Genomic DNA, 24767 nt, shown 5'->3' on the forward strand with positions numbered 1-24767 from the left:
GAAGTCACAGAGGTTGTACAATATTGAAGCAGTTGAGTAAATAAGCATAAAGTGCTGTAGCTCACCAAGGTACACATTTGACAAAATGTCATGTGAACTTCCTGTGAAAGTGTATTTACATTTATCATTTTCCCACGTTGTCCATTCTTGCCAACCGGGTGCAATTTCACTGCTAGGTGGTGAATGGAAAGTCATGAATTGAACAGAATCAATGTGCATAAATGGATCATTGTTTTTAAGATTACTTTGTAGATCAGTGATAATTGGGAGATGGGGGTAAAAAGTGGAAATTTACCATCATTCGAAGTTTGGTGTATAAATGCAAACTAGGTTAAACTTGCATTAATAAGGGAATTCCTGACATGCCGGGCAGCAACAAGTTTCCTCTCCCACCTGTCATCCTCTTCCTGCTTCTCCTCCTCCTCAGAAGATCCCCAAGAGATCTTTGCTCTTAACCTTTTTCCTCCCAAAAGTCTCATCACCATGCTGGATAATGTTTCACAGAGTAAAGCACTCATCATTGATTTTGGATACACTGGCTGGTATTTCTGAAGGGCATATTTTGAAAACACATTTTCAGCACTTTTGAAGGCTTATTTGATCATGTGTCTGCTTGTCATATGGCGTTTGATTTTGGTTTCATTTCCAATAGATGTCATTTTTATAATTTGTCCTTTAGCAGTTGTTAGGGAAATTGCAAGTCTGAATTCATCAGTGAGGATGGACTGCCACTAGACAAAAACTAGTCTGCCAATAGACAGCTCTCTAGGAATCAGATTGTTTAACTGCTGCTTATCGATGGAATAGATTTTAAGTCATTCACAAGTGCTCTCAATTAATCTGGAGGCTGTATGAGACAGTTAGCCTGAAATGTTTAACTAGGAAGCTTTAAAACGTTTTAAAATTTTATTCCACTTTATTCCATAGAAGTCCATAAGAAATAGGAATAAATTGTCATGTGTGTACAGGCAATGACTCCCTGCAAATGTAGGAAGCCAGCCAGTGTAATTAACTCATATGTTTGCTCATTCTGACTGTATTCTCGCTATTGAAGTTCACTTTGTTTGCCAGCATAAACACACAACTCACCCAACATGCAGCCTCATGGACATCTGGATCACAACTGGAAGATTTCTGAAAGGATTTGGAGGCAAAAGGTTAAGGATGACATTGACCTTTGATAACTACTGGTTATTCATGACCATCAATCATGAAGAAGGGCTTATGCCCGAAACGTCGATTCTCCTGTTCCCTGGATGCTGCCTGACCTGCTGCGCTTTTCCAGCAACATATTTTTCAGCACCATCAATCTCAGCAAGGACCAAGTCTTCTTCCAGGAAGTTTTGGTTTGAGTTGGTTTCCTGATGTGTTCACATCTTTGTTCGTTTGGCTCTTGTTAACTAAGTACATATGCTCCTCCTGGTTAAAATCCTCCTTATGATTTTATCATTTTACGTGGCATTTTCTTCAATTCAGCAATACATTTGTGAGATTTATCTGTTGTGATTTCCTAACAACATGTCTAAAACCAGTGCAATAAAAATTATCAATTGATTTTGAAGATGCTTTAACCTTTGAAGTCGTAACATAGTTTTCAACATGACTCTTAATAAAACAGTATCCAAATAGTCTGATGACACAATGATATCACCTCTAACAGCCTCCTCTCTTCCCATGAACTTTGTAGATTCTTACACGTATTACCATTATACTTCCAGATTATTATGACAAGGAGTACCTCAATGCAAACATTGAGGTAATGTGAACTAATCTGTGAACTTGACATAGCCTCAGTAAATAAACACAATTTTAATAAGCAGGCATTTCTGTTGAATGAGTTGACCCTCATGATTGAGATGCAGCCTGCATTGTGGTATAAAATAACTCTGATATAGAAAACAAAGCTGGTTGTTTGTACACTGTCTCTGTGAAGGAGATGACCTGAAGTTTCAAGGTTGAGCTCAATTTGAATAGGATTTTGAGATTTTCAATGACTGCTGTAGTCTGAACTGATCTTTGGAAAATGGATGGAATCAATAACAGCTTATGGTAAAAGCTGAAAATTTTGGATTCAAAATCTTTCACTTGAAAACAAAAGCAGTGTTGACTTGACTCTAAGCATCATTCAAGCTCGGGATTGACAGGTCATGATGAGCGTCCAGTTCATCTATTGAGGACTGGACAACCCAAGCCTTTCTAATCTGCCTGTGTAAAATTGGGACTTCTGACTGAACTCTAGCAAGAATTATTGGCTGGATGCAAGGGGGAAACCAAGGGTTTGCAGGAATCTAGCATCATGGCCAATGGAAGAAGGTAAAACAGTCAGGGGAGATTTCACATTCAGACAAGGAGGGAGTGGAGAATCCGAGACAAGGTGGATCCAGAATAGTCCCTGAGGCAAGGAGAAGCTGCTCTACTCCTTTTGATCCAAAGCAAAGCCACCCGAAAAACAAATATTACTCACACAATCCTCTTCCTAGGCTGTTGTCTTATCAAGCTATATCCAGCAGAGGAACCACTGCTGTATGAGACAGTCAGCCTGAAAAGTTTAACTAGAAAGCTTTAGAATTCTTTTAAGCTTTATTCTACTTTATTCCACAGAAGACCATAAGAAATAGGAACAGTAGCAGGCTGTTTGGCCCGTCAAGTGGGATCCATGATTCAATGGGATCATAGCTGATCCAACATTCCTCAGATTCACTTTCCTGCCTTTTCCCCACATCCCTCAATTCCCTTATTGCTCAAAAATCCATCTATCTCATCTTTAAAGATACACAAGGACTCTGCTTCCCCCCTCCCCCAGGTCTCTGTGGACAGGAATTCTAAATGTTGACAATTCACTGAGAGAAGAAATTATTCCTCATCTCAGTTTTAAACTGGTACCTCTTAATTCTGTGACTATGCTGTCTGATCCTAGACTCTCTCATGAGGAGAAACACCCCTTTAGCACTTACCCAGTGAAACTTCTTAAGAATCCTATATGTTTCAATAAGATCACTTCTCATTCTTCTAATCTCCAGTGAATAGACTCCCAGACTATTCAGCCTTTGTTCAGAAGACAATCTCTCCATACCAGGGATCATCCTAGCAATCATTTCTCTCTGAATTGCCTCCTATAAAGTAATATCTCTTCATATATAAATGGACCAAAACTGCTTATAGTGCTCCAGGTGTAATCTCACCAGCATCTGGCACAGTCTAAGACTTCCCTCCCCTTATACTCAAACTGCCTTGAAATAAGGGCCAACATTCATTATCCTTCCTGATTAGCTGCTGCACCAGTGTTCTGGCTTTCTTTGTTTTGTGCACAAGTACCCCAAAGTCCCTTTGGGTTGCCGCCTTTTGCCATTATTCTCTATTTAGATAATGTTCTGTTTTTTTTTCACCCTGCCAAAAATGATCAACTTCACATTTTCCCACTTTAAAACTATACTTGCCAAAGTCTTGCCCACTTACTTGATTACCTTAGATTAGATTAGATTAGATTAGATTAGATTTGATTACCCTCAGTGTGGAAACAGGTCCTTTGGCCAAACAAGCCCACACCAACCCTCCGAAGAGTAACCCACCCAGACCCATTTCCTTACACTTACTCCCGAATAATGCACCTAACCTTATGGACAATTTAACATGGCCAATTCACCTGACCTGCACATCTTTGGACTTAATCTATCAATATCTCTCTAAGCTTTTATATCATTCTCACAACCTGAATTTCTACCTATTTTTATGTCCTCTACAAATTTGGTTGAAGTACATTCACTTCCTTCCTCCAAGTCATTAATGTATATTGTAAACATCTCTGTAGATCCACACTGGTAATGGATCACTAACCTGAGAAAAAGCCCTGTACGCACTCTAACTGTTCATGTACATGAGCCAATTTTTTATCCATGGTAATATACTGCCTCCAACACCATAGGGTTTTATCTAATAATTTATCCTCCTGTGAAGTACCTTGTCAAACATCTTCTGGAAGGCAAATACAACACATCTATTGGTTTCCCTCTATTCACTGTAGTTCAAGCTTGCTCAAAAATCTCTAATAAATTAGTCAGCTATGATTTACCTTTCATGAATCCATACTGACTCTGCTTAATTAGATTATGATTTTTCCAAAATGTGCTACTATTACTCCCTTACTAATAGATTCCAATACTTTTTCAAATGTAGATGTTAGGCTATCCCTCTTTGAATAGGGTGGTCATATTGGCAGTTTTCCTATCCTCTGGTACTTCCCCAGGATCTAACGATTTTTGGAAAGTTACAACCAATACATCCATTATCTCTGTAGCTACTTCATTTAGTATCGTAGGATGAAAACCATCACAGATGGAGGACTTATCTGCTCTTAACCCCATTAGTTTGTCTAATACACCTTTTCTGGTGGTGTAATGGTACTTAGTTCCTCCCCCAAATTCTTTAGTATTAATGGAATGTTTGAATGTTCCATCATAAGACTGATGCAAAATATCTGTTTAACTCCTCTGCCATTTCTTTCTACTCATAACCGTCAGCGCAGATTCATTTTCTAAAGGGCCTGCGTTGACTTTGACCACTCTCTTCCTTCTTATATATTTAAAGATGTTCTTATTGTCAGTTTTTATACTCCTTGCTAGTTTGCCCTCATAGTTTACTTTCTCTCTTTATCAGCTTTTTAATCGTCCTCTTCTGGATTCTAAATTTATCCTTGTTTTTGGGACTATCACTGACATTTGCCTCCTTATATGCTTTCTCTTTTAATTTATTACTCTCCTTAACTTCATTTTTAGCCATGGTTGATTTATCACTCCTAGAATCTTTTTTCACTACTGAGATGCATTTTTGGTGAGAGCCATGAATTACCTCCTTAAATGTGTGCCATTGCTTGCTCACTGTTATTTCTGCTAATGTATCTGTCCAGTTCACTTCAGCTAATTCTATCCTCATTTCATTGTAACTCGCTTCATTTTAAATTAAACACAATTGTTTCCAACTAAAGTCTCTCATTGTTGAGCTGAATATTAAATTCTATCATATTATGGTTACTACTTCCTAGGGGAGGTGTCACTCTGCGGTCATCTATGAAACTTGGCTCATTACTTAATAACAAAGCTAAGATAGCCTGTTCCATGGCATATTGATCGAGAAAGCCATGCCTAATGAACTTTATGAATGTGTCGTCATAGCTACTCTTTCCACATTGATCAACTCAGCCAATATGAAGAGTAGCGTTACCCATAATTACCTCTCTATTCCTTTTACATCGTTCTAATATTTGTTGTTTTATAGCCTTTCTTACTGAGTGGTCTGTACGCTGCTCCTACCCAATGTTTCCTTTGCTGCTTTATTTTTCCACCCAAAATGGACTCTATATCATCCAAACCTCGATTGTTTCTCACAACTGCCTTCATTTCTTCACTTACTGACAGTGCTATCCACCACCCCTTCCTTCCCTCATATCCATCTGAAAGGTCAAATATCCCTGAATGTTAAGCTCCCAGTTTTGTTCTCCTTGTAACTATAAATGACTGTTTCTGGGAAGAGCTATTCAGTTTGCTTTTAGTTTTTAGTTCTACAGTCTACAGTTTTGTGGCATAGATCTAGATCTAGTCACTATCTCCCAGAAGATAACAAAATCTTTTACATAGCATTAATATATTGAAGCAGTCTAAGTTAATGTAACCTTCTACCTTCAAAATTTTATGACAAACCACTTTTTGCTGTTCAAGGTAGGGTAGCATGGCAGCTTAATGGTTAGATCTGCTGTTTCACAGCATCAGGGACTAAGGTTTGATTCTACCCTTAAGTGACTGCCTGTTTGGAGTTTGCACATTCTGCAAGGGTTTACTCCAGGTGTTCCAGTTCAAGGATATGAGGTTAGGTAGATTTGCCATATTAAGTTGCCCCATAGTATCCAGGAATGTGCAGGATAGGCCATTGGATGGATAGGGTCTGGGTGGGATGCCTTTTGGAGGGTCGATGTGAACCCTTGATGGGTTAATGGCTTGCTTCTACACTGTAGGGATTAAATGATTATTTTGCGAAAAAAAATTAGCAGTTAATGCCTCACCACTTAATATTTATAAATTCCATGTGTCACAAAAGGCTAGTGGCAGCAAATGCTACGAAGGAAGATTCCATCACAACCGAGTATCTGTCATGGGCATTTTGAACAACAGTTATCAATGTTCACTCACTCAAATTCAGTCAAAAATTGCAGATGAGGGAAACTGATGAGCATGTTCAAAGAAGATTTCACTAGTTTAGGGCAGGTGTTCTCACTGCCTGCAAATTACTTTTAAAATGACTCATATTAAATGAGGAAAAGAGTAAGTAAGTCCCAGAACACATGTGTTGGTATCCTCAGAACAAGGATCTTATCCAAACTATTGTGTTTTGCACCTCAGAAATATGCAGAAATGGCACGCACAACCATGTTCTATTTGTGACATTTGTTATGATGCTTTTAAAATGCCTGCAGCCTCATGCTTCCTGCTTGCTTTCAGTTGTTCCCAACCATATGCCCAGGCTTGACAAATAACATATAGCACAGAGAGCAATCATTAGAGACATACAATCAAACACCAAACAAATGAATAATAACCACAATACAGGCTGTTTTCTTCCTTTCTGGTGAGTTAAGCACTGTTATAACACATCTGGCTCTTTCTCCTGACTCATCACAAACTGCAGCCAGCACCTCTGTTGAGATAGCCCAATATGTTTGCTTGACTACCTATCAACTTAACCCATTGTTTCCTGTCTGACATTTCAAAGGAATACTTTATACAAGTCTAAGTGAAAGCAGAAATGCCAGAAATATTCATCTCTCAAGAAAAACAAAAAAAACCCCACCAGTACTTAGAAATGAATGCACTGGTCATATTGAAACTCCATTTTGAGATGTACAAGACAAGTCAGGCCAGTATGCTTCATTCACAAACTTTACTGTTTTCTTCTTCTGAGAGGTCAGGCTGTAACTTCAGGAGAGAAACAGAGTTAACTCTTTTATTCATTTTCATTGTTGCCCTCATCTGCCAATTCACCTGCCTCTTTACTTAATGGATTTGCCACAGCTATTTATGCCACTTGTGTTGCCACCAACATATATATCATTTCCTCCTCTCCCCTTTCAGCAAGCCAAAGGGATCATTCTCTCTTTGACCCCCTCAAACATCCCTCAGTCACCCTACAACCCCTCCTTATATTATGGGTCCTTCCCATCCAAGTGCAGGAGATTAGAGTCAAGAGTGTGATGATGGAAAAACACAGCAGGTCAGACAGCCTCCGAGGAGCAGGAAAATTGACATTTCAGGCAAAAACCCTTCATCAGGAATGAGGCTGGGAATCTTGAGGGTGGAAACATAAATGGGAGGGGGTTTGGGGCTGAGGAGGGAGGTAGCTGAGAGTGCAATAGGTGGATCGAGGTGGGGACAATGGTGATAGGTAGGAGGGGAGGATGGTGCAGATAAGTGGGAAGGAAGTCGAACAGATGGGACAGGGCATTAGCGCAGTGCTGAGTTGGAAGGTTGGAACTGGGGTATAAGGAAGGGAAATGAGGAAACTGGTGAAATCCACATTGATGCCATGGGGTTGGAGGGCCTCGAGGCGGAAGATGAGGCGTTCTTCCTCCAAGCGTCAGGTTGTAAGGGAGTGGCGATGGAGGATGCCCAGGACCTGCATGTCCTCAGCAGAGGGGGAGTTAAAAGTGTTGGCCATAGGGCAGTGGGGTTGGTTGGTGCGGGTGTCCCAGAGATGTTCTCTGAAATGCTCTGTGAGTAAGCGTCCTGTCTCACCAATGTAGAGGAGATTGCATCGTGAGTAATGGGTACAGTAAATGACATGTGTGGAGGTGCAGGTGAAACTCTGATGGACGTGGAAGGCTCCTTTGGGGCCTTGAACGGAGGTGAGGGGGGGGGGGGGGAGGTGTGTGTGCAGATTTTGCAATTCCTGCAGTGACAGGGGAAGGTGCCAGGAGGGGAGGGTGGGTTGTTAGGAGGCGTGAACCTGACGAGGTGGTCGCAGAGGGAACAGTCTTTATGGAAAATGTATAGGGGTGGGGAGGGAATTTTACTTCCTCCCGTCTCATATCATGAGACCCAAAACACTCTTTCCAGACGAAATTGTGATTCATTTGCACTTTTTCAATTTCTGTTGTATTCATTGCTCATGATGTATTCTACCCTTCAGTGGGGAATCAAACACAGTCTAGAGAGTGATCGCTTTGCTGAATAAAATGCCATTTGATTGGCAAAAATGAAGGATTCAGACACCTACCATTTTTATTCTCCACCTTGTTCCTGACCAACTTTACCAACTGTGGCCCGCTATTATTTGTGAACAGAGTTTAATGGAAGCTTGAGGAACAGAATCCTATCTTTCACCTGAGAACTTTACAGGACTTTTTATTGTGTTCAATAATTTTAGATCACAACTCCTACTTCTGTTTGTTTTTGTACTTATTGTTGCTGTATTTGATTTTCCCTTGTTTATATCTGAATGATTTGTCTTCAGATGGATACTAATTCTCCATTCACAGCTCATCTGGACACATCATTTGTTTCTTTACTCCCATTGGTCCTGCATCATTTACTAATTGATTTTCTGTTCTCTTCCATCCTATCACAGATCTTCCACCCTGTTTTTCCTCCTACCTCCTTGCTTTGATAAATCCAAAATCTATTACATCTTAAGCTATTCTGAATTCTGGGGAATAGTTTTACACTTCACTGCCAGTTTACTTGAAGGTGGGGGTGGGGGTGCATGAAAAATAATGTGACTGACCACAACCTTTCCCCTCATTTCTGAACTGTTATAAAACATTAGATAACTTCCTCATCTGCAAACTAATTGAAATCCTTATGTGTCCAAGTAATAGCCAGTCAAATGCTCAGTCTGCTTCTGCTGCTGTGTAAAATGGAGATGTAGCAGTGTTGGAAAGCCCATTGTTTCTTGCTCAGCCTTGATTACCTTTGAATAGAGTTAGATCATTTCAGAAGGCAACCCATAGTCAACGGAATTTCTGTGAGTTTAGAGTTACATTTAGGGAGGACCAGGTAAGGACGGTAGATTTGTATACTGAAAACAAAAACTGCTAGAGATCACAGCAGATCAGAGAGCATCCATAGAGAGACAGTAAGCTAATGTTTCAACTCAAGATAACTCTTCATCAGAGCTGAAGGGAAGTGTGGAAGGGACAGCATTTATGCTATAGTTGGGAAGAAGGAGGTGTTGGGATATAGAGTGCTGGGGGAGAAAATATGTTGATAATTCAGATTAGGTGATCAGAATGTGAGAATGGCAGAATAATGGTGTATCTAACTACTAGATTTAAACAGCCCACAGTCCCACTGGGGTGGGGGAGGGGAGAGACCATAAGACTAAAAAACCGTAAGACATAGGAGTGGAAGAAAGTCCATTCGTCCCATCGGTTCCACTCTGCCATTCAATCATGGCTGATGGGCATTTCAACGCCACTTACCCACACTCTCCTTGTAGCCCTTAATTCCTTGTGAGATTAATAATTTATCAATCTCTGCCTTGAAGACATTTAACGTCCCGGCCTCCTCATTTCCGTTTAAAACTGACCCCCTCTAATTCTAAGGCTGTGCCCACAGGTTCTAGTATCCCCACCTGATGGAAACAAATTCCCAGCGTCCACCCTTTCTAAGCCATGTATTATCTTGTAAGTTTCTGTTAGATCTCCCCTCAATCTTCTAAACTCTAATGAATACAATCCCAGAATCCTCAGCCATTCATCATCTGTTAGGGCGACCATTCCAGGGATCATTCGTGTGAATCTCCGCTGGGACCCTCCAGTGCCAGTATGTTCCTCCTGAGATGTGGGGCCCAAAATTGGACACAGTATTCTAAATGGGGCCTAACCAGAGCTTCATAAAGTCTCAGTAGCACATCACTGCTTTTACATTCCAACCCTCTTGAGATAAATGACAACATTACATTTGCTTTCTTAACCACAGACTCAACCTGCAAGTCAACCTTTCGAGAATCCTGGACTAGCACTCCCAGATCCCTTTGTACTTTGGCTTTAGGAATTTTCTCACCATTTAAAAAATAGTCTGTCCCTGTATTCTTTTTTCCCGAAGTGTAAGACCTCGCATTTGCTCACATTGAATTTCATCAGCCATTTCTTGGATCACTCTCCTAAACTGTTTAAATCTTTCTGCAGCCTCCCCACTTCCTCAGTACTACCTGCCTGTCTGCCTAATGTCTTATCATCAGCGAACTTCACCAGAATGCCCCCAGTCCTTTCTTCCAGTTTGTTAATATATAAAGTGAACACCTGTGGCCCCAAAACTGAACCCTGCGGGACATCACTTATCACTGGCTGCTATTCCAAAAAAGAACCTTTTATCCCAACTCTCTGCCTCCTGTCAGACAGCCAATCCTCAATCCATGCCAGTAGCACACCTCGAACACCATGGGCCCTCACCTTACTCAGCAACCTCCCGTGAGGCACCTTATCAAAGGCCTTTTGGAAGTCTAAGTAGATAACTTCCACCGTGTTTCTCTGGTCTAACCTACTTGTTACCTTGTCAAAGAATTCTAACAGGTTTGTCAGGCATGACCTCCCCTTACTAAATCCATGCTGACCTATTCTAATCCGATGATGCACATCCAAGAATTTGAAAATCTCATCCTTCACGATGGATTTTATAATTTTATCTATAACCGAGGTTAGGCTAATCAGCCCATAATTTTCCATCTTTTGTCTTGATCCTTTCTTGAACAAGGGGGTTACAACAGCGATTTTCCAATCATCTGGGACTTTCCCTGACTCCAGTGATTTTTGAAAGATTGCAACCAATGCCATCGCTATTTCTTCAGCCACCTCCCTTAGAACTCTAGGATGTAGCCCATTGGAGCCAGGAGATTTATCAATCTTTAAACCTTTTAGCTTTTCTAGCACTTACACTTTTGTAATGGCTACTATACTCAACTCTGCCCCTTGACTCTCCTTAATTATTGGGATATTACTCATGTCTTCCACCATGAAAACTGACATAAAGTATTCATTAAGTTCTTCAGCATTTCCTTATCTCCCATCACGATCCTTCCTGCATCAATTTGGAGCAGCCCAATTTTTACTTTTGCCCCTCGTTTGTTTATGTATTGAAAGAAACTATTACTATCATTTCTAATATTACTGGCTGGCTTACCTTCATATTTGATCCTCCGTTTCCTTATTTCTCTCTTCATTATCCTCTGTTTGTTTTTGTAGTCTTCCCAATCTTCTGATTTCCCAGTGCTCTTGGCAACTTTATAGGCTCTCTCTTTTTTTATGATACATTTCCTGACTTCCTTTGTCAGCCATGGTGATAGAAAATATAACAAGTTAAAAGACAGGGAAGAAATGGGAGTTGGTATGGCAACTGAGTTTTTTGAAGAAGTAACAAAGTGGATTGATGAGAGCAGAGCGGTATATATGATCTATATGGACTTCAGTAAGATGTTCGATAAGGTTCCCCATGGGAGACTGGTTAGCAAGGTTAGATCTCACGGAATAAAGGGAGAACTAGCCATTTGAATACAGAACTGGCTCAAAGGTAGAAGACAGAGGGTGGTGGTGGAAGGTTGCTTTTCAGACTGGAGGCCTGTGACCACAGGATCAGTACTGGGTCCTCTACTTTTTGTCATTTACATAAACGATTTGGATTGCGAGCATAAGGGGTACAGTTAGTAAGTTTGTAGATGACACCAAAATTGGAAGTATATTGGACAGCAAAGAAGGTTACGTCAGATTACAACAGGATCTTGATCAGATGAGCCAATGGGCTGAGAAGTGGCAGATGGAGTTTAATTCAGATAAATGCGAGGTGCTGCATTTTGAGAAAGCAAATCTTAGCAGGACTTATACACTTAATGGTAAGGTCCTAGAGAGTGTTGCTGAACAATGAGATCTTGGAGTGCAGGTTCATAGCTCCTTGAAAATAGAGTCTTAGGTAGATAGTATAGTGAAGAAGGCGTTTGGTATGCTTTCCTTTATTGATCAGACTATTTAGTACAGGAGTTGGGAGGTCATTTTGTAGCTATTTAGGACATTGAATAGGCCACTGTTGATATATTGCGTGCAATTCTGATCTCCTTCCTATTGGTTCTGAACTTGAAATGGTTCAGAAAAAATTTACTGGGATGTTGCCAGGATTAGAGGATTTGAGCTAGGGGAAGAAGCTGAACAGGCTAGGGCTGTTTTCCCTGGAGTGTCGGAGGCTGAGGGGTGACCTTATAGAGGTTTACAAAATTATGAGGGGCACATATAGGATAACTAGACAAAGTCTTTTCCCTGGGATGGGGGAGACCAGAACTAGAGGGCATTGGTTTAGGGTGAGAGGGGAAAGATATAAAAAAAGGGACCTAGGAGGCAACTTTTTCACACAGAGGGTGATATGTGTATGGAATGCCAGAGAAAGTGATGGAGGCTGCTACAATTGCAACATTTAAAAGGCATTTGGATGGGTATATGAATAGGAAAGGTTTGGAGGGATATGGGCCTGGTGCTGGCAGTTGGGACTCGATTGGGTTGTGATATCTGTTCAGCATGGACGGGTTGGACCAAAGGGTCTGTTTCCATGCTCTACAGCTCTATGACTCTATAACTGTACCATTCAAGATTGGAGATGGTTACAGAGAATGGTGAACTTGACCCGGTCAATCACAAAGGCCAACCTCTCATCTATGGAATCCATCTATCAGGCCCGCTGTCAAGGAAAGGCCACCAGCATTCTCAAAGATCCATTCCACCCTGGCAATGTTTTTCTACAATCTCTACTATTGGGGAGAAGGTACAGAAGCCTGAACACACGCACCAGCCGGTTTCTACCCTACTGTTGTTAGAATACTGAATGGACTCTCAAACTCTTAACATTCACCTGCACCTGTGTTTTTTTTTGCCACTGTTTACTTATTATTTACTTATCTATGCTACTTAACTCTGTGATCTGCCTATATTGCTCGCAAGACAAAGCCTTTCACTAACTTTCGGTACACGTAACAATAAATTCAATTCAATTCAATTCAATTAAAGGTGTTGATGACAATATTAAGTCCAGAAAGCTGTAAAGTGCCTTTTCTGAAGATGAGATGTTGTTCCGCCAGGTTAAGCTGTGATTAACTAGAATAATGCAGCATGCTGAGGACAGACATGTGGGCATGCGAATAGGACGCTGTGTTCAAATGTTCGGCTATGGGAAGGTCAGTGACATGCTTGCATGCAGACCAGATGTGTTCTGCAGAGCGGTCACCCAGTCTGCATTTAGTTTCTCCAATGTAGAGTAGGCCACATTGGGTACAGCGAATACAATACATAAGATTGGAGGAATACAGCTGAAATGTTTCTTCAGCTGGAAAGACTGTTTAGGCCCTTAGAAGGTGACCAGGGAGGAGATGAAGGGGTAGGTGTTACATGAGAAGGGGATGGTCATGTTAGTGGTCAAAGAATGGACTAGGGAAGTCCCAGAGGGAATGATACCAGCAAAATGCAGACAGGGGAGTGAGGGGAGTTTGGTGGTGGCTTTCTGCTGGAGTTGACTGAAATGTGAGAATGATGCTTTGAATGCAGAGGCTGGTGGAATGTAAAGTGAAAACAAGGGGGACCCGATTACTGTACACGATTGTGAGTGATGAGAAGAGGCAAGGGCAGAAACACCAGTGACAGGTCGGATACTGATTTCCTGCATGAGTAAACAAGGAAGCTGTTACAACAATCACTGATAGTATCTTGGTCACCTTTAAAGATTATAGCTTTACAACTGAAATGTATTAATTTAATTCAAATTCCAGCCTGTCCCGAGACCATTATCTCTTAATTGTTAGTCCTGTGTCATCACTGCAATACCATAATGACCCCTTCAGCTTCAACTGTGCTATGTATCCCTCAATAAAAAGAATATTCTTCCTGAATACTGACCCTGCAATGTGATTACTGTTGTGACACTACCGTTAGCTATCTTACAGATTTAAAAGTTTATCACGTGGAAAGATTCGGAATGCAGTATCGCTATTTTGAGCCAAACATGAGATGGCATTTTACTAGTAAACCCAACACCTTTAGATTTGTTTCTGCTCATGCAAACCTCAGACCACCTTTTGACATTGGCAGCTAATTATCTATAATCGCACTTCTAACTTCATTGTCTTGCACCCATGCACAATCTTATGCACCCGCTGGCATGAGATAATGAGTTAAAATTCTTAACCTTTTAAGATATTTTCAGGAGCATTTCTTTTGAAAGCCAAGGGTCACTTGTGAAATGGTTCTAGTGCAGTTTCTGACTAATGAATACAGTCATCGCCATGTTTGATATGCAAATTATGTTTTTCTTTAATGACTCATTTACATAGATTTTATATAAGAAGCGAGTGCCTCCAGCCTGGAAACAGCTGACTTCGTTATTAATAAGCATCTCCACTGGCTTCAAACAAGCCAAAATTCGATCAGTTTTATTTTGTTATCATAAGTATAATTAACAGCTTTTATGGCTACTTAAAACACATGGTAGAAGTAACATTTCAAAATTCCAATGATGAATTTAGGTACATTGACAGGGATCATCTCTTTAAGAATTTTCAGGCATAAGGACAATTTCCAGCATGCATCTTCTGCCATGGGTTAGAGATGTATCAAGAACATGATGCAGCTCATTAATCCCATCATCCCCCCCAAAAAAAGTACTAAGTAGGAGTGTGAGCTGTCCACTCCCACCACTTGGTCTTTTGTTGCTGCATTAAAGGCATTATGTAAATATAATTTGCTGTTGTGGACGTCAGAAGCAAAATTATATTTCGGTTTCATGCATTTCAGTTTTGTTTTGCAGATTTCACAATTCAGTACTTTTAGTAGTGGAGGGCTATTGATAAAGGAGAAAATGAGTAATTCTTTCCACTGACAAGAGGTTCATCAAACAGAGGACCCAAACTTAAGGTTAATTGGATAAAGAACCAGAAGGGCAATGAAAAGTTTTTTTTTAATTAACACAATGAGTTTGTTGTGACCTGGAATGCACTGCCTGAAAGGTGTGATAGAAGCAGATTCATTAGGTCATTTCAAAAGGAAATTGGAAAGAAACAATTTTGCTGGGCTATGGGTTAAGAGTGTTTGGGGGTGGGGACTGTGTTGCTGAGTGTTGTGTATTTTGTCCATTTAAGACTACGAAGCATTATGCCAGCAGAGGGATTTTGAGAGGAAGAAAAAAGAATATGATGGGCAGAACATAATGTACTCCCCTGTGAAACTTATTTGGTGGGAAACACATTTATTTGGGTGGGAAGGTGGGGGAAATCACCATCTTCCTGCCTTTGCTCTTATTCATGTCCCACCACCAATTTACACCATGAGTTAGCATTGATAGGTTTGTTAGTGGGCAGAACACTTGCCATGCCCAGAAACTAAACCCTGTCAGGTATGTTGGTGAACTTCTGGACTGGAGGGAAAGGGGTTGGTTTTCAGATGGCTGTTCTGAGGTGAGGTGACCTTAAGGTCAAGAGGCAGAGAACAGCCTGTCCAAGAAGGCAAGCACTGAGGAAAGTGGAACAGGAGGTGGGTAGCGACAGTGTGTCCATCTAGTCGAGAGACTGTTTACCAAGAGGACACAGGACCTCAGGAATGATGGACAGGTGAATAGTGTAATGATTTTTTCACTGAATTTTATTGTTTTTTTCCATGAGTGTCTCAAGATTAAAGTTTAAATAGGGGATATGACCTTGAGGGTGTTCCCAGGGAGAGCTCCCTACCCATCATCTCCCACAACATTAGCCCACACAGCTGAAACTAATGATCATCCTGCACAGTGTGCCCCACTCTTCCCCAGCACCACTGTAGGCAAAATGCAGGCAGAATGGGGCCTGAAGTGGGAATTAATTGACCATATCCAGGCCTCAATTAGCCTAAAAGTGGGCTACTTCATTGTAGCGGATAGGTAGCTGAGGGAAGGCTATCTGCTGAATTTTATATCCAATACTCTCCTCATCTTCTAACTGACTAGTGAGACAGCATAAAATCCATACACCAATGCTGTTTTCTCACCTTCAAACTTGATTCCAGTTCCCACCACTTCCTCACTTTTATTTCCCAAAGCAGCTCCCCTGTTTATTCTCAACCCTTGATTGGTCACCATTTCCCTATCCATTATGTATCATGGTTGAGAAACTCAGGTTCACAATTCAATTTGAAAATTCCATTAACAAGATATTGTACTTTTTAAAATTACGTATCAATATTGCTGCATTAAATGGTTCCCCTCATTTTCATTTTGAACTCCATGAAACCAACCTTTAAAAATGGCAAAAAAAATCAGAAATTACTGGAAAATCTCAGCGGATCTGGCAGTACCTATGAGAGAAAGCATATTTAACATTTCAGGTCCAGAGACACTCCTTCAGAACTGATTTAAAAATGGCCACCAGCACTCACTATTTCTGGTACGGGATGGGTGGGGGACTGGATAATCCAGGAACAGCTGAGGTAGCAGCCAGATCCCTTGTTGGGATTTCAAGTGTAGAAAGCAGTCAGCAAATGTTAAAGGCTGTTTACATGGTAAAATTGTGGATCGTGGAGATAAACAATGCTGGTTTTGGAGAAAAGTTCACATTGCAATCTGTAACGCATCTTTGTTAACGCAGAATAAATAGCATGTTCTGCTGATGCATTGCTAATGTGTCAGGAAGTTGTTCATATTTGGGTTTCTTGCTTTCAAATCCTTCTTAGTTTTATAATTAACCTCCTCTGATTGGTTTACACTCAGATATATTCAAGCAGTTTGCTTTTCTTTTCGAGCAAATCACAGATGTGTAAACCAGGATGGGAGAAAATAGAGAACATTGTCACATCAATGTAATGGGTGTTCTTTTCTGGCTCATGCTGCTGTCAGCATATGCCTTGGATAGCAAGTGAAAAATACTTTGTGCAATATTTAATGGAAAGAGTAGAATACAACACAAATGACGGTGCACTCGCTAATACTTCATATTACCACGAGCTAAAATCATGGGGCAGAGTTTCATAGGGATTTGAATGATGTGGACTATGATGGAATCGGTTGCAAAATCAGACAAATCATCTGGCAAGACTCACCTCAACATTAGGAGCATCTCGCTATGTTTCTGACAAACAGCAAGTTAATTTTCTCACTCAGCAACGGCAAGTTGCCAGATAAAAGGGATTACCGCTTGTCGAATATTATGTTAAATGTGTCAACCAACACTGATCTTTCTATTTTATCAAACATTACGAAGAAGCTAGGCATCAAGAAATTTCAACACGAAGATCAGAACCGGTCACAGATTAACTTAAACTCACTGCTTGCTACAAAGGATCTCCATGTTCCTAATGACAAACAGCATCTCAGAACACAATCCAGGGGCATCAGCCACAGATGTCCCTCATCCATGGATACTGATGTTTGTTAACCCCACATGATCCTCATGGCACCTGTCTGACAAATTTACAGTCCGTTAAGAAAGTAGACACTTGTCTTGTAATGTACACTGTCAATTAGCAGAAACAGGCTGCAATATTGACACTTTACACGCAGGTACAGGTATCCAGGTCATACATTAGACCAGGCTGCATCTCAGGTAGTTCACATGTTCTTTTAGCGATTCCTCACTTAACACCTTCTGCTCAATGCCATGGTGTGCCATGCTTGTTAGCACATCAAGGGTTCAACCAGAACTGTTGCATTCAGACAGGCTTCTTGTTATCCTGTTCAGCAGGGATCTATCTTGGGTGTGGGGGGAGTGGTTGGAAGGGATGGGGGAGAGTGGGCATGTCAAAATACGAAACACCTAAATATCAGTTTAAATCTCACAGCAGGGGCCAGCTGCCTGCACCACAAGCACACAGCACCTGTACTTAACCAGAGGGCCATGTTGGATACTCAGTGGCGACTGTTCCTCAGTCCAGATAAGGAGGATACAATGTCTGTCACTGGATCCCAGTACCATCAGTTAGGGGCATGGTCATCAGTCAGGCATTAGTTTAGAAAATTTACCATCAAGGGATTTGTACGACTGCAGTCTGGGGAATGGACAAAAAACTATCAGCAGTCAGGGAGTTCGAAATTGTCAGTCAGGGAGCTGCAAGCATATCGGGCAAGAGTGTGGTGAGCTACTCATTGAAGTTGGTCAGAGGTCTGGGTGAATATAGTCCTGGGGGTGTGTCCCTTTGATTGTTAAAGAGAGTGCATGAGGTCCTATGGTGATCAGTGTCATAAGGAGTGGAAGAGTCAAGGCAGGGGCGGAAGAGGTATTTGTGCAACTGGAAAATGGCTTTGACAACACTCAGGGTGAATTAAGTCAGTGGGTGTTTGATGGGTGATAGTGTGGGATCCATATCTACTGAACATTAGGACACTGAAGGGACAAATACTTAAAGTGTGCCTTCACAAACTCCAGCTACTTTTCATTTGCAACCATTCCTTTAGCGGATATGCGATGCATGCAGAATGAACATGCTTAGGCTTCCAATGCTGGTCAAAAATGGATTGCATCATGCCATTGGTATTTGGAACTCTTACATTGTCATCTCTGTGATGCAGAAATTAGTGGCAATAACTTAAGAAGAGGTGAGTGCTGGACAAAAATACCCCAATTTTGTGGAACTAACAAGGGTGTTGTAGGACTAGAGGAACATCACTGAAACATGTCATTTACATATAATGATGGACTCTAATGAATGTAATGGAAAGTGGAATGGTCAATGAGGGTCAAGGATGGGAACATTTGGAATGTCATGAGTTTGTCAGTCAGCCAGTTCAGCAGCTTCACCAAATTGATGGCACTTGCTGCAATCATGACTGTGGTGGAATTGATGACAGGGCTGCTGAAGGTCCCGTACCACCACTTGTAGCAATCTGAGGGACATCTTTGATACAGTCCAGACAGAGTGTGCAGCGTCATTCTACTGTGCAGAATTGGAGCAAGCAAATAAGCTGATGCTGAGGAGCTGTGGGAATAGGATCTGTGTAATCAGAGGAGGAAGTGAGGATATTGAGCAGGGGAAGCGGTCCTTGTGAATGACTCAGCTCAACCCACTCTCCACTCCTGGCATCTTCCCTTGCCACTGCAAGAGGTTTGAAACCTGAGCCCACACCTCCCCGCTCACCTCCATCCAAAGCCCCATAGGATCCTTACACATCTGGCAGAGATTTTCCTGCACATCCAAACACCTCATCTACTGTATTCCTTGCTCTAGATGTGGTCTCCTCTACAGTGGGGAGACAGGACGCCAACTCGCAAAATATTTCAAGGAACATTTCTGGGACACACGTACCAAACAACCCCTCCCCCACCATGTGGCTGACCACTTCAATTCCCCCCCCAACTCCACCAAGAACATGTAAGTCCTGGGCCTCCTCCACCACCAAATCCTAGCCATCCACGGCCTGGAGGAAGAACAACTCATCTTCCACCTAGGGATCCTCCAACCACATGGCATCATGTCAATTTAACCGGTTTCTTCATCTCCCCTCCTTCCACCTTACTCCAGATGAAACCCTCCAACTCGGCACCGCACTCTTGAACTTCTCCTACATGTCCATCTTCTTTCCCACGTATCCGTTCCAACCTCCGCTCCAACCTATCACTATCACCCACTATCTGCATCCATCTATCACCTTCCAAGCTACCTTCTCCCCCAGACCCACCACACTCTTATTTATCTCTCAGCCTTTCTCTCAGCCCACATTCCTGGTGAAGGGCTTAAGCCCGAAACTTGACTGTCCTGCTCGTTGAACACTGCCCGACCTGCTGTGTTTTTCCAGCGCCACACTTTTTTGACTCAATTTCATTGGCAGACAGGTCCTGATTAATACCTAGTGGGCACTAACTGGATGCTGTTATGAAGCTGTTATGGTCACATTACCAGCATTTACACTGCATTTTCTGTGGGAACTGCAACCTGTAGTTGTTTCCTTTGTGTTCCCTTTTGCTGGCTGTCAACAGAAGCTCTTGTCTGGACTTGTTTGACTGCTTGTGTTTATATGATATTCCCCTTTTGAACAATAGCAAGATTTCAGTAATATGAGGCAATTGGGAAAGTGGAGTAGGGAGCCAGAGAGGATCGTCAGACAAGGTGTACCTTAAGATATGTAAACTGTGTGGGGGGGGGTTGAAGTGGCAATGGGAAACAGGGCCTTTTGATTAAGTAGTGACTCGGCTGTGAGAATGGGGTTGCATGTTGGAGAAATGTGTCAATAATGCTGGCTAAGTGCTGTGAGCAGTGTGGCTGCTGTGTTATGATATTGCCAGTGTGAGGCAATATCAGATTGACGACGCTTTCCCCTGTGCATTGCAGGCTTTTAAAATTGGTGCAACACACAAAATGACACTCTTTCAGGCGATAACCCCTGATTGGCAAGTTGTTCTGGGAATGTCCAACTGATAAGATGGGTCTAGAATTCAATTTGAGGGGTGCCATAAGGATGGGAAAAGAAGTTAATGAGGCTCTTTTGATGAGAAATGACAAAAAAAACTCACTGGACCTCATGATAAGAATCCTTTCAAAAAGTTTAACGCAATTTTCACTCATTAGTCAAATTGACTTAGGCCACTGTTATATTAAAATTGGACATGTCCCTTTTTTAAAAATATTATTTACAAGGCAGAAAGAGACCATTCAGTCCAAAGGCCCCTCCTCATTTATACAGCTTCCAAAAGGGTCAATGAGTGGATGCTGAAAACAGTTGTAAAATTATGCATCATGTTTGCATCAGGTTCTTAATAGGTGTAATCAAAAGACTGTTTGTGTACATTATGAAGGGTACAGAGAAAGGTAATCATTTTATTGAGGTAACAAGGGGTAGCTGTGCAGTGTCAGTGTGTGGTCAGTGGAAGAACATGCTTTGTGAGAGAATTAATGTTCTTGGGAGGATATGGTGGGGAGAAAATGAACACTTCAGTTCTGTTGCAGAAAAATAGCAATAGAAAGACAAGTTGCTTACTGTCCAAGTCAGGTTATTGACAGTCTGGTAACAAAGCCAAGTCCTGGAGATTTTGTTGTGGACATTGACATTATCTTCTATGAAGGCTGATAAAGGGCTTTTGCCCAAAATGTCAATTTTTCTACTCCTCGGATGCTGCCTGATTGGCTGTGCTATTCCAACACCACTCTAATCTTGACTCTGATCTCCAGCATCTACAGTACTCACTTTTGCCTTACACCTTTCTCTATGCCTGTGGTAATGTATGAGCAAGTACTGACCTGACAAAAAAGGGAAGCAGAACTTGTTTGTGTTCTCAGCTGCTCTACTATCACGAACATCATCTTATCAAGAAGGAATCTGCTCACTTGCCTCAACAAGGTTGATAGTTATGTATCAGCAATGAATTACATAGGTACCCTCACTTTTTAAAAACAGCAGCCAGCCCACTGTAAATCTCACAGAAAGGATTTATAAGTTTTTCCTCAGCAGACTGATGATATCAGGAAGGCCAATGTTTACTCACTCTGGCCTAAGTTCAGGTAACTTTATGAAATTTTGTATAAACCAATAAAAACAAAAAAAAATTAGCTGAATGAATGAATATCCTTTATTGCCACTTGTACTCCAGTATAGAAGTACAGGAGCACAGTAAAAAGTTTTTGCAATGGTTGCCTTTTAATGGCACCATCTTAGGTACAAGTACCTAGGTTCAAATCTTAAAGAGTAAAACAAAAAAAGAGTGTTGCTATCCAAAAGAGGATTAAAAGGAAAGCAGTAGCATTACTTAGAGTCTGAGAATGAGTTAGGAATGAGGTTGTTATAACATTGATGAACAGGATTTACATTACAATCCGGTAAACAATTCTAAACAGCAGCAGCTCAGCATGTGCGTCAGGCCCAAGCCCAACACCTGCCCGACATCACCTCCAGCCTCCAATCCCGTCCTCACTGGCACTCAGCAGAAACAAGGTAACTCACCGTGTACTGGGATTGACTTCAACCGGGACCCGAGATTCCCCTTCTGCTGTTGCTCTGGGATTCGGGATTCCCCTGCCACTGTTGTTCCAGGACTCGGGAGTTCCCATGTGTCGCTCTGGAACTCAGGATTGCCTGCTGCCGTTAACCCACCCGTCACTCTGGGACTCGGCTTGGCCCATTCTCGCTCTGCTGCCTCTGCAGGACACAGCCTGAGCGCTCAGTTCCCCGGTCTCTGGTCACGACTTGTCTCCCTTGACTCCTTTCCCCAGGGAGGGGTAGTTAAAAGTTGAGCGTGGGGGGGAGAAAATAATACTGCAAAGAGGAGAAAAGAAGAGTGTCTCTGACTGAAGCACCTTATCCTGTCACCCTCTGTTGCTGACATTTAAAGATGGCCTTTTACAGAAGAAGATCTGTAAAAAAGGGAGGGAATCAGTTGATCAGGGGCCAAGGAAAATGGCAAACCATCTGAAACATAGATCAGTTTGCAACACTCAACTAAATTACTGAAGGGGTGATTCACGAAAGTGATCTGGGAGGCTCAGAGCCTAAAACAGGACATGGCTCACGTTTTCCTCATGGGGTCAACTCTTACTGCTCCTAATCCCACAAGGAAATAAACAAAATTGAGAGATGTGGTGTAATGGCAATTTCTCTGCTAATTGAAAGACTCAGGTAAATGCCATAGGAACATAGGTTCAAATTCTATTGTGGCAGCTGATGAAATTCAAATTCAATTAGTGGTAAATCTGGGATAATCTCCTTAAAGATAACCGTGAAATTATTATTAATTGCTGTGAAAACACAGCTCGCCTGTTCATCCCATGTGGGAAAGAAAGCTAACATCACACTTTCAAAATAGTGGCACAGCATCTTTAAGGTATGACAATTTCACTTCTTGGACAAACGAAACCTTTTGTCTTCAGTCTGATTGATAGCCCAGTCATAAATTGATTAACAGGAGAAAATTTTTTTTAACAACTTGTGTGTGAAGTTAAAAGAATTTGGCATAAATTAAGTGTAGAAGTTCAAACAAGGATTGACATTCTGCCTCTTGGAGATTTCAGTGCAGGCTGACATCAGGCATGAAAGGGTTTTATAACTTTGAGGAGATCTGAAGGTGAGAGATAATTGCCATCACTTCATTACAATTGAAATCAGAATGTATTTATTTTCATAGGCATCCTCTGAGCATTTGTATTGAGAAAACTAAAAGGCTCTTGAACTAGTGAGAGAGCTGTGCTGTTTTGTTCATTTTTTGATGGACATGAGCCAAAGAAAAATAAATGTTTCCCAATGAATTTCCAAGAAATTATGGAAGATTAGATGATGGCGATAGGTTTGCTTTATAAATAGATCAAAGGAGTAACCCGTGTCAACCCTTTGCTAAATTGGCCTGAAGGTTTCCAGGTAAAGAATAGAAATGTGACATGCCAATAACTTCCCTTGGAAATTTGAATTTCTCATATATTGTTTAAGACTGACTTCTGATATGAAATCCAGCAGATTAACAACCCTGAGCATTTGTATAATAAAATTTTACTAAAATACAAAATAATGCTGTAGATTTTGTAAAGAATGCCTTTAAAAACATTTACGAGTGAAATAAAACATGATTCGGAGCTGTTTTGAAACCACAGAAGTTCCTTCTCATATAGAGACAGACCTGCATTTCTAAACTTGTTTTTTTTTAAATTACTAAAAGTTTCATTTGTGCAAAACCCTCACTTAACATATCTTCAGTTTTCCCTTACAGAAATCTCTTACATAGTCAATGACCAATTTATCCTGTAACCAGCAATTCACAAACTAGTTCAAAGCATTAGAATTCATCTAAAAAAAATTAAAGAAAAGATAATGCTTATGTAAAACACCTCTTCCTGACTTTCTGTACTTTCATCCTGAATAACTCATAACAAACATTATTCTTCTGTTACGAATTTACTTGTTCTTGTCATTATTTTGAGTTGTCAGTTTTTTTTATCTGCATAATTAACAGGCATATTCCAACATGTCAGTAAAATACAAAATACTTTAGATACGATGAACTTAACAAAGCTCCACCAAATAATACATCAGCCATTGGAATGTAGAATGTTTCAGTTTTCCTCAGATCAAAAGTGTTTTTTTTCTCTCATCCTTTATGTTATTTACAATTTTAGTAAAGAAAAAAGTTACCATATATTTTATGTAATCTTCTCACCGTAAAATATTTTAAGTAAAATTGCAGATGAGAAAAAAACACTCTGAATGGCTGGAAACCAACTTTACAATGAGCATGTTGCTTCATTAAAGGATATAGCATTTAATTTATTGAAACAATCCAAAGCTGTGAACCCATGAACATTTACCTGAATTCAAATGCACCTTGGCATCTAGGGAAATTGAAATTCAGTTAATTAAATTAATTTGGATTAAAAGCTAGCATCTGTAATGATAACTAATTGAGCTGCCAGATTGTTGCAAAACTGGACTGGTTCCCAAAGTCCCCCTTCCCTTTTTATTTTGAAGTGTAGCTGCAAGTATCTTAGATGATTTAATATCTTCCAATGCCTTAGAAAAGTCATTTCTCACAACCACAGGCCTTTCACTTCATCACTCATACAGGCAAGTATTCTGTCAGTTAGTCAGAAAATCTATTGTGAAGGTGGTGGCAGAGTGGTTATCCAAAATGCCATGTTAATGTTCTGAGGAACTGGGCTTGAATTCCATTATGGCTGAAATTTGAATTTAAAAATAAACTGAATTTTAAAAAATAACCTAATGGTGACCACCTAATCACTATTGATTATTGTGAAAAGCCAGCTAACTCATCAATGGGTTTTAGAGAAGAAAATCTGCCATCCTTAACCTGTCTGGCTTACATGTGAT

The 24767-nt window shown here is 40.9% G+C and overlaps 1 long non-coding RNA gene across 2 annotated transcripts in view; it reads right to left on the bottom strand.

Annotated features, from left to right (window-relative positions):
• Positions 1-22491, bottom strand: part of LOC122551125 — a 62340-nt gene extending 39849 nt beyond the window's left edge. For both annotated transcript variants that reach the window (XR_006312019.1, XR_006312020.1), the window contains exon 1: positions 21900-22491. This is a non-coding gene — a long non-coding RNA (uncharacterized LOC122551125). The remainder of the gene's footprint in view (positions 1-21899) is intronic.
• Positions 22492-24767: the final 2276 nt, after the last annotated feature.

This window comes from Chiloscyllium plagiosum, chromosome 6 (assembly GCF_004010195.1).
Source record: "Chiloscyllium plagiosum isolate BGI_BamShark_2017 chromosome 6, ASM401019v2, whole genome shotgun sequence".
In the NCBI taxonomy this organism is placed as follows: Eukaryota; Metazoa; Chordata; class Chondrichthyes; order Orectolobiformes; family Hemiscylliidae; genus Chiloscyllium; species Chiloscyllium plagiosum.